This window comes from Lepisosteus platostomus, chromosome 7, assembly GCF_059453375.1.
Source record: "Lepisosteus platostomus isolate fLepPlt1 chromosome 7, fLepPlt1.hap1, whole genome shotgun sequence".
Lineage (NCBI taxonomy): Eukaryota > Metazoa > Chordata > Actinopteri > Semionotiformes > Lepisosteidae > Lepisosteus > Lepisosteus platostomus.
The window spans coordinates 26210818-26223222 of record NC_142617.1 but is presented as its reverse complement, the minus strand read 5'-3'; positions in this window follow the sequence as shown (position 1 = coordinate 26223222).

Genomic DNA, 12405 nt, shown 5'->3' with positions numbered 1-12405 from the left:
TTTCGGGCTGAAAAACACGTTTTGAAAAGTGTACTGTTACTGCCCCATAACTTACATGGGGTTGACCAAACTTGCAGAAACATGTTTATTTCTGCTGAAAAACACGTTTTGAACCTTTTTGCACACTGGGGTTAAGATCTGAGTGTGTGGGCTCTTCTGAGCCTTGCTGCTACATGGGGATTCAGTTGTCTGAAAAAACGCGTTTATTTCGGGCTGAAAAACACGTTTTGAAAAGTGTACTGTTACTGCCCCATAACTTACATGGGGTTGACCAAACTTGCAGAAACATGTTTATTTCTGCTGAAAAACACGTTTTGAACCTTTCTGCACACTGGGGTTAAGATCTGAGTGTGTGGGCTCTTCTGAGCCTTGCTGCTACATGGGGATTCAGTTGTCTGAAAAAACGCGTTTATTTCGGGCTGAAAAACACGTTTTGAAAAGTGTACTGTTACTGCCCCATAACTTACATGGGGTTGACCAAACTTGCAGAAACATGTTTATTTCTGCTGAAAAACACGTTTTGAACCTTACTGCACACTGGGGTTAAGATCTGAGTGTGTGGGCTCTTCTGAGCCTTGCTGCTACATGGGGATTCAGTTGTCTGAAAAAACGCGTTTATTTCGGGCTGAAAAACACGTTTTGAAAAGTGTACTGTTACTGCCCCATAACTTACATGGGGTTGACCAAACTTGCAGAAACATGTTTATTTCTGCTGAAAAACACGTTTTGAACCTTACTGCACACTGGGGTTAAGATCTGAGTGTGTGGGCTCTTCTGAGCCTTGCTGCTACATGGGGATTCAGTTGTCTGAAAAAACGCGTTTATTTCGGACTGAAAAACACGTTTTGAAAAGTGTACTGTTACTGCCCCATAACTTACATGGGGTTTACCAAACTTGCAGAAACATGTTTATTTCTGCTGAAAAACACGTCTTGACCATTTCTGCACACTGGGGTTAAGATCTGAGTGTGTGGGCTCTTCTGAGCCTTGCTGCTACATGTTGATTCAGTTGTCTGAAAAAACGCGTTTATTTCGGGCTGAAAAACACGTTTTGAAAAGTGTACTGTTACTGCCCCATAACTTACATGGGGTTGACCAAACTTGCAGAAACATGTTTATTTCTGCTGAAAAACACGTTTTGAACCTTTTTGCACACTGGGGTTAAGATCTGAGTGTGTGGGCTCTTCTGAGCTTTGCTGCTACATGGGGATTCAGTTGTCTGAAAAAACGCGTTTATTTCGGGCTGAAAAACACGTTTTGAAAAGTGTACTGTTACTGCCCCATAACTTACATGGGGTTGACCAAACTTGCAGAAACATGTTTATTTCTGCTGAAAAACACGTTTTGAACCTTTCTGCACACTGGGGTTAAGATCTGAGTGTGTGGGCTCTTCTGAGCCTTGCTGCTACATGGGGATTCAGTTGTCTGAAAAAACACGTTTATTTCGGGCTGAAAAACACGTTTTGAAAAGTGTACTGTTACTGCCCCATACCTTACATGGGGTTGACCAAACTTGCAGAAACATGTTTATTTCTGCTGAAAAACACGTTTTGAACCTTTCTGCACACTGGGGTTAAGATCTGAGTGTGTGGGCTCTTCTGAGCCTTGCTGCTACATGGGGATTCAGTTGTCTGGAAAAACGCGTTTATTTCGGGCTGAAAAACACGTTTTGAAAAGTGTACTGTTACTGCCCCATAACTTACATGGGGTTGACCAAACTTGCAGAAACATGTTTATTTCTGCTGAAAAACACGTTTTGACCCTTTCTGCACACTGGGGTTAAGATCTGAGTGTGTGGGCTCTTCTGAGCCTTGCTGCTACATGGGGATTCAGTTGTCTGAAAAAACGCGTTTATTTCGGGCTGAAAAACACGTTTTGAAAAGTGTACTGTTACTGCCCCATAACTTACATGGGGTTGACCAAACTTGCAGAAACATGTTTATTTCTGCTGAAAAACACGTTTTGACCCTTTCTGCACACTGGGGTTAAGATCTGAGTGTGTGGGCTCTTCTGAGCCTTGCTGCTACATGGGGATTCAGTTGTCTGAAAAAACGCGTTTATTTCGGGCTGAAAAACACGTTTTGAAAAGTGTACTGTTACTGCCCCATAACTTACATGGGGTTGACCAAACTTGCAGAAACATGTTTATTTCTGCTGAAAAACACGTTTTGAACCTTTCTGCACACTGGGGTTAAGATCTGAGTGTGTGGGCTCTTCTGAGCCTTGCTGCTACATGGGGATTCAGTTGTCTGAAAAAACACGTTTATTTCGGGCTGAAAAACACGTTTTGAAAAGTGTACTGTTACTGCCCCATACCTTACATGGGGTTGACCAAACTTGCAGAAACATGTTTATTTCTGCTGAAAAACACGTTTTGAACCTTTCTGCACACTGGGGTTAAGATCTGAGTGTGTGGGCTCTTCTGAGCCTTGCTGCTACATGGGGATTCAGTTGTCTGGAAAAACGCGTTTATTTCGGGCTGAAAAACACGTTTTGAAAAGTGTACTGTTACTGCCCCATAACTTACATGGGGTTGACCAAACTTGCAGAAACATGTTTATTTCTGCTGAAAAACACGTTTTGACCCTTTCTGCACACTGGGGTTAAGATCTGAGTGTGTGGGCTCTTCTGAGCCTTGCTGCTACATGGGGATTCAGTTGTCTGAAAAAACGCGTTTATTTCGGGCTGAAAAACACGTTTTGAAAAGTGTACTGTTACTGCCCCATAACTTACATGGGGTTGACCAAACTTGCAGAAACATGTTTATTTCTGCTGAAAAACACGTTTTGACCCTTTCTGCACACTGGGGTTAAGATCTGAGTGTGTGGGCTCTTCTGAGCCTTGCTGCTACATGGGGATTCAGTTGTCTGAAAAAACGCGTTTATTTCGGGCTGAAAAACACGTTTTGAAAAGTGTACTGTTACTGCCCCATAACTTACATGGGGTTGACCAAACTTGCAGAAACATGTTTATTTCTGCTGAAAAACACGTTTTGAACCTTTTTGCACACTGGGGTTAAGATCTGAGTGTGTGGGCTCTTCTGAGCTTTGCTGCTACATGGGGATTCAGTTGTCTGAAAAAACGCGTTTATTTCGGGCTGAAAAACACGTTTTGAAAAGTGTACTGTTACTGCCCCATAACTTACATGGGGTTGACCAAACTTGCAGAAACATGTTTATTTCTGCTGAAAAACACGTTTTGAACCTTTCTGCACACTGGGGTTAAGATCTGAGTGTGTGGGCTCTTCTGAGCCTTGCTGCTACATGGGGATTCAGTTGTCTGAAAAAACACGTTTATTTCGGGCTGAAAAACACGTTTTGAAAAGTGTACTGTTACTGCCCCATACCTTACATGGGGTTGACCAAACTTGCAGAAACATGTTTATTTCTGCTGAAAAACACGTTTTGAACCTTTCTGCACACTGGGGTTAAGATCTGAGTGTGTGGGCTCTTCTGAGCCTTGCTGCTACATGGGGATTCAGTTGTCTGATAAAACGCGTTTATTTCGGACTGAAAAACACGTTTTGAAAAGTGTACTGTTACTGCCCCATAACTTACATGGGGTTGACCAAACTTGCAGAAACATGTTTATTTCTGCTGAAAAACACGTTTTGAACCTTTTTGCACACTGGGGTTAAGATCTGAGTGTGTGGGCTCTTCTGAGCCTTGCTGCTACATGGGGATTCAGTTGTCTGAAAAAACGCGTTTATTTCGGGCTGAAAAACACGTTTTGAAAAGTGTACTGTTACTGCCCCATAACTTACATGGGGTTGACCAAACTTGCAGAAACATGTTTATTTCTGCTGAAAAACACGTTTTGAACCTTTTTGCACACTGGGGTTAAGATCTGAGTGTGTGGGCTCTTCTGAGCTTTGCTGCTACATGGGGATTCAGTTGTCTGAAAAAACGCGTTTATTTCGGGCTGAAAAACACGTTTTGAAAAGTGTACTGTTACTGCCCCATAACTTACATGGGGTTGACCAAACTTGCAGAAACATGTTTATTTCTGCTGAAAAACACGTTTTGAACCTTTCTGCACACTGGGGTTAAGATCTGAGTGTGTGGGCTCTTCTGAGCCTTGCTGCTACATGGGGATTCAGTTGTCTGAAAAAACACGTTTATTTCGGGCTGAAAAACACGTTTTGAAAAGTGTACTGTTACTGCCCCATACCTTACATGGGGTTGACCAAACTTGCAGAAACATGTTTATTTCTGCTGAAAAACACGTTTTGAACCTTTCTGCACACTGGGGTTAAGATCTGAGTGTGTGGGCTCTTCTGAGCCTTGCTGCTACATGGGGATTCAGTTGTCTGAAAAAACGCGTTTATTTCGGGCTGAAAAACACGTTTTGAAAAGTGTACTGTTACTGCCCCATAACTTACATGGGGTTGACCAAACTTGCAGAAACATGTTTATTTCTGCTGAAAAACACGTTTTGAACCTTTCTGCACACTGGGGTTAAGATCTGAGTGTGTGGGCTCTTCTGAGCCTTGCTGCTACATGGGGATTCAGTTGTCTGAAAAAACGCGTTTATTTCGGGCTGAAAAACACGTTTTGAAAAGTGTACTGTTACTGCCCCATACCTTACATGGGGTTGACCAAACTTGCAGAAACATGTTTATTTCTGCTGAAAAACACGTTTTGAACCTTTCTGCACACTGGGGTTAAGATCTGAGTGTGTGGGCTCTTCTGAGCCTTGCTGCTACATGGGGATTCAGTTATCTGAAAAAACGCGTTTATTTCGGGCTGAAAAACACGTTTTGAAAAGTGTACTGTTACTGCCCCATAACTTACATGGGGTTGACCAAACTTGCAGAAACATGTTTATTTCTGCTGAAAAACACGTTTTGAACCTTACTGCACACTGGGGTTAAGATCTGAGTGTGTGGGCTCTTCTGAGCCTTGCTGCTACATGGGGATTCAGTTGTCTGAAAAAACGCGTTTATTTCGGGCTGAAAAACACGTTTTGAAAAGTGTACTGTTACTGCCCCATAACTTACATGGGGTTGACCAAACTTGCAGAAACATGTTTATTTCTGCTGAAAAACACGTTTTGAACCTTACTGCACACTGGGGTTAAGATCTGAGTGTGTGGGCTCTTCTGAGCCTTGCTGCTACATGGGGATTCAGTTGTCTGAAAAAACGCGTTTATTTCGGACTGAAAAACACGTTTTGAAAAGTGTACTGTTACTGCCCCATAACTTACATGGGGTTTACCAAACTTGCAGAAACATGTTTATTTCTGCTGAAAAACACGTCTTGACCATTTCTGCACACTGGGGTTAAGATCTGAATGTGTGGGCTCTTCTGAGCCTTGCTGCTACATGTTGATTCAGTTGTCTGAAAAAACGCGTTTATTTCGGGCTGAAAAACACGTTTTGAAAAGTGTACTGTTACTGCCCCATAACTTACATGGGGTTGACCAAACTTGCAGAAACATGTTTATTTCTGCTGAAAAACACGTTTTGAACCTTTTTGCACACTGGGGTTAAGATCTGAGTGTGTGGGCTCTTCTGAGCTTTGCTGCTACATGGGGATTCAGTTGTCTGAAAAAACGCGTTTATTTCGGGCTGAAAAACACGTTTTGAAAAGTGTACTGTTACTGCCCCATAACTTACATGGGGTTGACCAAACTTGCAGAAACATGTTTATTTCTGCTGAAAAACACGTTTTGACCCTTTCTGCACACTGGGGTTAAGATCTGAGTGTGTGGGCTCTTCTGAGCCTTGCTGCTACATGGGGATTCAGTTGTCTGAAAAAACGCGTTTATTTCGGGCTGAAAAACACGTTTTGAAAAGTGTACTGTTACTGCCCCATAACTTACATGGGGTTGACCAAACTTGCAGAAACATGTTTATTTCTGCTGAAAAACACGTTTTGAACCTTTTTGCACACTGGGGTTAAGATCTGAGTGTGTGGGCTCTTCTGAGCTTTGCTGCTACATGGGGATTCAGTTGTCTGAAAAAACGCGTTTATTTCGGGCTGAAAAACACGTTTTGAAAAGTGTACTGTTACTGCCCCATAACTTACATGGGGTTGACCAAACTTGCAGAAACATGTTTATTTCTGCTGAAAAACACGTTTTGAACCTTACTGCACACTGGGGTTAAGATCTGAGTGTGTGGGCTCTTCTGAGCCTTGCTGCTACATGGGGATTCAGTTGTCTGAAAAAACGCGTTTATTTCGGACTGAAAAACACGTTTTGAAAAGTGTACTGTTACTGCCCCATAACTTACATGGGGTTTACCAAACTTGCAGAAACATGTTTATTTCTGCTGAAAAACACGTCTTGACCATTTCTGCACACTGGGGTTAAGATCTGAATGTGTGGGCTCTTCTGAGCCTTGCTGCTACATGTTGATTCAGTTGTCTGAAAAAACGCGTTTATTTCGGGCTGAAAAACACGTTTTGAAAAGTGTACTGTTACTGCCCCATAACTTACATGGGGTTGACCAAACTTGCAGAAACATGTTTATTTCTGCTGAAAAACACGTTTTGAACCTTTTTGCACACTGGGGTTAAGATCTGAGTGTGTGGGCTCTTCTGAGCTTTGCTGCTACATGGGGATTCAGTTGTCTGAAAAAACGCGTTTATTTCGGGCTGAAAAACACGTTTTGAAAAGTGTACTGTTACTGCCCCATAACTTACATGGGGTTGACCAAACTTGCAGAAACATGTTTATTTCTGCTGAAAAACACGTTTTGACCCTTTCTGCACACTGGGGTTAAGATCTGAGTGTGTGGGCTCTTCTGAGCCTTGCTGCTACATGGGGATTCAGTTGTCTGAAAAAACGCGTTTATTTCGGGCTGAAAAACACGTTTTGAAAAGTGTACTGTTACTGCCCCATAACTTACATGGGGTTGACCAAACTTGCAGAAACATGTTTATTTCTGCTGAAAAACACGTTTTGAACCTTTTTGCACACTGGGGTTAAGATCTGAGTGTGTGGGCTCTTCTGAGCTTTGCTGCTACATGGGGATTCAGTTGTCTGAAAAAACGCGTTTATTTCGGGCTGAAAAACACGTTTTGAAAAGTGTACTGTTACTGCCCCATAACTTACATGGGGTTGACCAAACTTGCAGAAACATGTTTATTTCTGCTGAAAAACACGTTTTGAACCTTTCTGCACACTGGGGTTAAGATCTGAGTGTGTGGGCTCTTCTGAGCCTTGCTGCTACATGGGGATTCAGTTGTCTGAAAAAACACGTTTATTTCGGGCTGAAAAACACGTTTTGAAAAGTGTACTGTTACTGCCCCATACCTTACATGGGGTTGACCAAACTTGCAGAAACATGTTTATTTCTGCTGAAAAACACGTTTTGAACCTTTCTGCACACTGGGGTTAAGATCTGAGTGTGTGGGCTCTTCTGAGCCTTGCTGCTACATGGGGATTCAGTTGTCTGAAAAAACGCGTTTATTTCGGGCTGAAAAACACGTTTTGAAAAGTGTACTGTTACTGCCCCATAACTTACATGGGGTTGACCAAACTTGCAGAAACATGTTTATTTCTGCTGAAAAACACGTTTTGAACCTTTTTGCACACTGGGGTTAAGATCTGAGTGTGTGGGCTCTTCTGAGCCTTGCTGCTACATGGGGATTCAGTTGTCTGAAAAAACGCGTTTATTTCGGGCTGAAAAACACGTTTTGAAAAGTGTACTGTTACTGCCCCATAACTTACATGGGGTTGACCAAACTTGCAGAAACATGTTTATTTCTGCTGAAAAACACGTTTTGAACCTTTTTGCACACTGGGGTTAAGATCTGAGTGTGTGGGCTCTTCTGAGCTTTGCTGCTACATGGGGATTCAGTTGTCTGAAAAAACGCGTTTATTTCGGGCTGAAAAACACGTTTTGAAAAGTGTACTGTTACTGCCCCATAACTTACATGGGGTTGACCAAACTTGCAGAAACATGTTTATTTCTGCTGAAAAACACGTTTTGAACCTTTCTGCACACTGGGGTTAAGATCTGAGTGTGTGGGCTCTTCTGAGCCTTGCTGCTACATGGGGATTCAGTTGTCTGAAAAAACACGTTTATTTCGGGCTGAAAAACACGTTTTGAAAAGTGTACTGTTACTGCCCCATAACTTACATGGGGTTGACCAAACTTGCAGAAACATGTTTATTTCTGCTGAAAAACACGTTTTGACCCTTTCTGCACACTGGGGTTAAGATCTGAGTGTGTGGGCTCTTCTGAGCCTTGCTGCTACATGGGGATTCAGTTGTCTGAAAAAACGCGTTTATTTCGGGCTGAAAAACACGTTTTGAAAAGTGTACTGTTACTGCCCCATAACTTACATGGGGTTGACCAAACTTGCAGAAACATGTTTATTTCTGCTGAAAAACACGTTTTGAACCTTTCTGCACACTGGGGTTAAGATCTGAGTGTGTGGGCTCTTCTGAGCCTTGCTGCTACATGGGGATTTAGTTGTCTGAAAAAACGCGTTTATTTCGGGCTGAAAAACACGTTTTGAAAAGTGTACTGTTACTGCCCCATACCTTACATGGGGTTGACCAAACTTGCAGAAACATGTTTATTTCTGCTGAAAAACACGTTTTGAACCTTTCTGCACACTGGGGTTAAGATCTGAGTGTGTGGGCTCTTCTGAGCCTTGCTGCTACATGGGGATTCAGTTGTCTGAAAAAACGCGTTTATTTCGGGCTGAAAAACACGTTTTGAAAAGTGTACTGTTACTGCCCCATAACTTACATGGGGTTGACCAAACTTGCAGAAACATGTTTATTTCTGCTGAAAAAACACGTTTTGACCCTTTCTGCACACTGGGGTTAAGATCTGAGTGTGTGGGCTCTTCTGAGCCTTGCTGCTACATGGGGATTCAGTTGTCTGAAAAAACGCGTTTATTTCGGGCTGAAAAACACGTTTTGAAAAGTGTACTGTTACTGCCCCATAACTTACATGGGGTTGACCAAACTTGCAGAAACATGTTTATTTCTGCTGAAAAACACGTTTTGAACCTTTTTGCACACTGGGGTTAAGATCTGAGTGTGTGGGCTCTTCTGAGCTTTGCTGCTACATGGGGATTCAGTTGTCTGAAAAAACGCGTTTATTTCGGGCTGAAAAACACGTTTTGAAAAGTGTACTGTTACTGCCCCATAACTTACATGGGGTTGACCAAACTTGCAGAAACATGTTTATTTCTGCTGAAAAACACGTTTTGAACCTTTCTGCACACTGGGGTTAAGATCTGAGTGTGTGGGCTCTTCTGAGCCTTGCTGCTACATGGGGATTCAGTTGTCTGAAAAAACACGTTTATTTCGGGCTGAAAAACACGTTTTGAAAAGTGTACTGTTACTGCCCCATACCTTACATGGGGTTGACCAAACTTGCAGAAACATGTTTATTTCTGCTGAAAAACACGTTTTGAACCTTTCTGCACACTGGGGTTAAGATCTGAGTGTGTGGGCTCTTCTGAGCCTTGCTGCTACATGGGGATTCAGTTGTCTGAAAAAACGCGTTTATTTCGGGCTGAAAAACACGTTTTGAAAAGTGTACTGTTACTGCCCCATAACTTACATGGGGTTGACCAAACTTGCAGAAACATGTTTATTTCTGCTGAAAAACACGTTTTGAACCTTTTTGCACACTGGGGTTAAGATCTGAGTGTGTGGGCTCTTCTGAGCCTTGCTGCTACATGGGGATTCAGTTGTCTGAAAAAACGCGTTTATTTCGGGCTGAAAAACACGTTTTGAAAAGTGTACTGTTACTGCCCCATAACTTACATGGGGTTGACCAAACTTGCAGAAACATGTTTATTTCTGCTGAAAAACACGTTTTGAACCTTTCTGCACACTGGGGTTAAGATCTGAGTGTGTGGGCTCTTCTGAGCCTTGCTGCTACATGGGGATTCAGTTGTCTGAAAAAACGCGTTTATTTCGGGCTGAAAAACACGTTTTGAAAAGTGTACTGTTACTGCCCCATAACTTACATGGGGTTGACCAAACTTGCAGAAACATGTTTATTTCTGCTGAAAAACACGTTTTGAACCTTACTGCACACTGGGGTTAAGATCTGAGTGTGTGGGCTCTTCTGAGCCTTGCTGCTACATGGGGATTCAGTTGTCTGAAAAAACGCGTTTATTTCGGGCTGAAAAACACGTTTTGAAAAGTGTACTGTTACTGCCCCATAACTTACATGGGGTTGACCAAACTTGCAGAAACATGTTTATTTCTGCTGAAAAACACGTTTTGAACCTTACTGCACACTGGGGTTAAGATCTGAGTGTGTGGGCTCTTCTGAGCCTTGCTGCTACATGGGGATTCAGTTGTCTGAAAAAACGCGTTTATTTCGGACTGAAAAACACGTTTTGAAAAGTGTACTGTTACTGCCCCATAACTTACATGGGGTTTACCAAACTTGCAGAAACATGTTTATTTCTGCTGAAAAACACGTCTTGACCATTTCTGCACACTGGGGTTAAGATCTGAGTGTGTGGGCTCTTCTGAGCCTTGCTGCTACATGTTGATTCAGTTGTCTGAAAAAACGCGTTTATTTCGGGCTGAAAAACACGTTTTGAAAAGTGTACTGTTACTGCCCCATAACTTACATGGGGTTGACCAAACTTGCAGAAACATGTTTATTTCTGCTGAAAAACACGTTTTGAACCTTTTTGCACACTGGGGTTAAGATCTGAGTGTGTGGGCTCTTCTGAGCTTTGCTGCTACATGGGGATTCAGTTGTCTGAAAAAACGCGTTTATTTCGGGCTGAAAAACACGTTTTGAAAAGTGTACTGTTACTGCCCCATAACTTACATGGGGTTGACCAAACTTGCAGAAACATGTTTATTTCTGCTGAAAAACACGTTTTGAACCTTTCTGCACACTGGGGTTAAGATCTGAGTGTGTGGGCTCTTCTGAGCCTTGCTGCTACATGGGGATTCAGTTGTCTGAAAAAACACGTTTATTTCGGGCTGAAAAACACGTTTTGAAAAGTGTACTGTTACTGCCCCATACCTTACATGGGGTTGACCAAACTTGCAGAAACATGTTTATTTCTGCTGAAAAACACGTTTTGAACCTTTCTGCACACTGGGGTTAAGATCTGAGTGTGTGGGCTCTTCTGAGCCTTGCTGCTACATGGGGATTCAGTTGTCTGGAAAAACGCGTTTATTTCGGGCTGAAAAACACGTTTTGAAAAGTGTACTGTTACTGCCCCATAACTTACATGGGGTTGACCAAACTTGCAGAAACATGTTTATTTCTGCTGAAAAACACGTTTTGACCCTTTCTGCACACTGGGGTTAAGATCTGAGTGTGTGGGCTCTTCTGAGCCTTGCTGCTACATGGGGATTCAGTTGTCTGAAAAAACGCGTTTATTTCGGGCTGAAAAACACGTTTTGAAAAGTGTACTGTTACTGCCCCATAACTTACATGGGGTTGACCAAACTTGCAGAAACATGTTTATTTCTGCTGAAAAACACGTTTTGACCCTTTCTGCACACTGGGGTTAAGATCTGAGTGTGTGGGCTCTTCTGAGCCTTGCTGCTACATGGGGATTCAGTTGTCTGAAAAAACGCGTTTATTTCGGGCTGAAAAACACGTTTTGAAAAGTGTACTGTTACTGCCCCATAACTTACATGGGGTTGACCAAACTTGCAGAAACATGTTTATTTCTGCTGAAAAACACGTTTTGAACCTTTTTGCACACTGGGGTTAAGATCTGAGTGTGTGGGCTCTTCTGAGCTTTGCTGCTACATGGGGATTCAGTTGTCTGAAAAAACGCGTTTATTTCGGGCTGAAAAACACGTTTTGAAAAGTGTACTGTTACTGCCCCATAACTTACATGGGGTTGACCAAACTTGCAGAAACATGTTTATTTCTGCTGAAAAACACGTTTTGAACCTTTCTGCACACTGGGGTTAAGATCTGAGTGTGTGGGCTCTTCTGAGCCTTGCTGCTACATGGGGATTCAGTTGTCTGAAAAAACACGTTTATTTCGGGCTGAAAAACACGTTTTGAAAAGTGTACTGTTACTGCCCCATACCTTACATGGGGTTGACCAAACTTGCAGAAACATGTTTATTTCTGCTGAAAAACACGTTTTGAACCTTTCTGCACACTGGGGTTAAGATCTGAGTGTGTGGGCTCTTCTGAGCCTTGCTGCTACATGGGGATTCAGTTGTCTGATAAAACGCGTTTATTTCGGACTGAAAAACACGTTTTGAAAAGTGTACTGTTACTGCCCCATAACTTACATGGGGTTGACCAAACTTGCAGAAACATGTTTATTTCTGCTGAAAAACACGTTTTGAACCTTTTTGCACACTGGGGTTAAGATCTGAGTGTGTGGGCTCTTCTGAGCCTTGCTGCTACATGGGGATTCAGTTGTCTGAAAAAACGCGTTTATTTCGGGCTGAAAAACACGTTTTGAAAAGTGTACTGTTACTGCC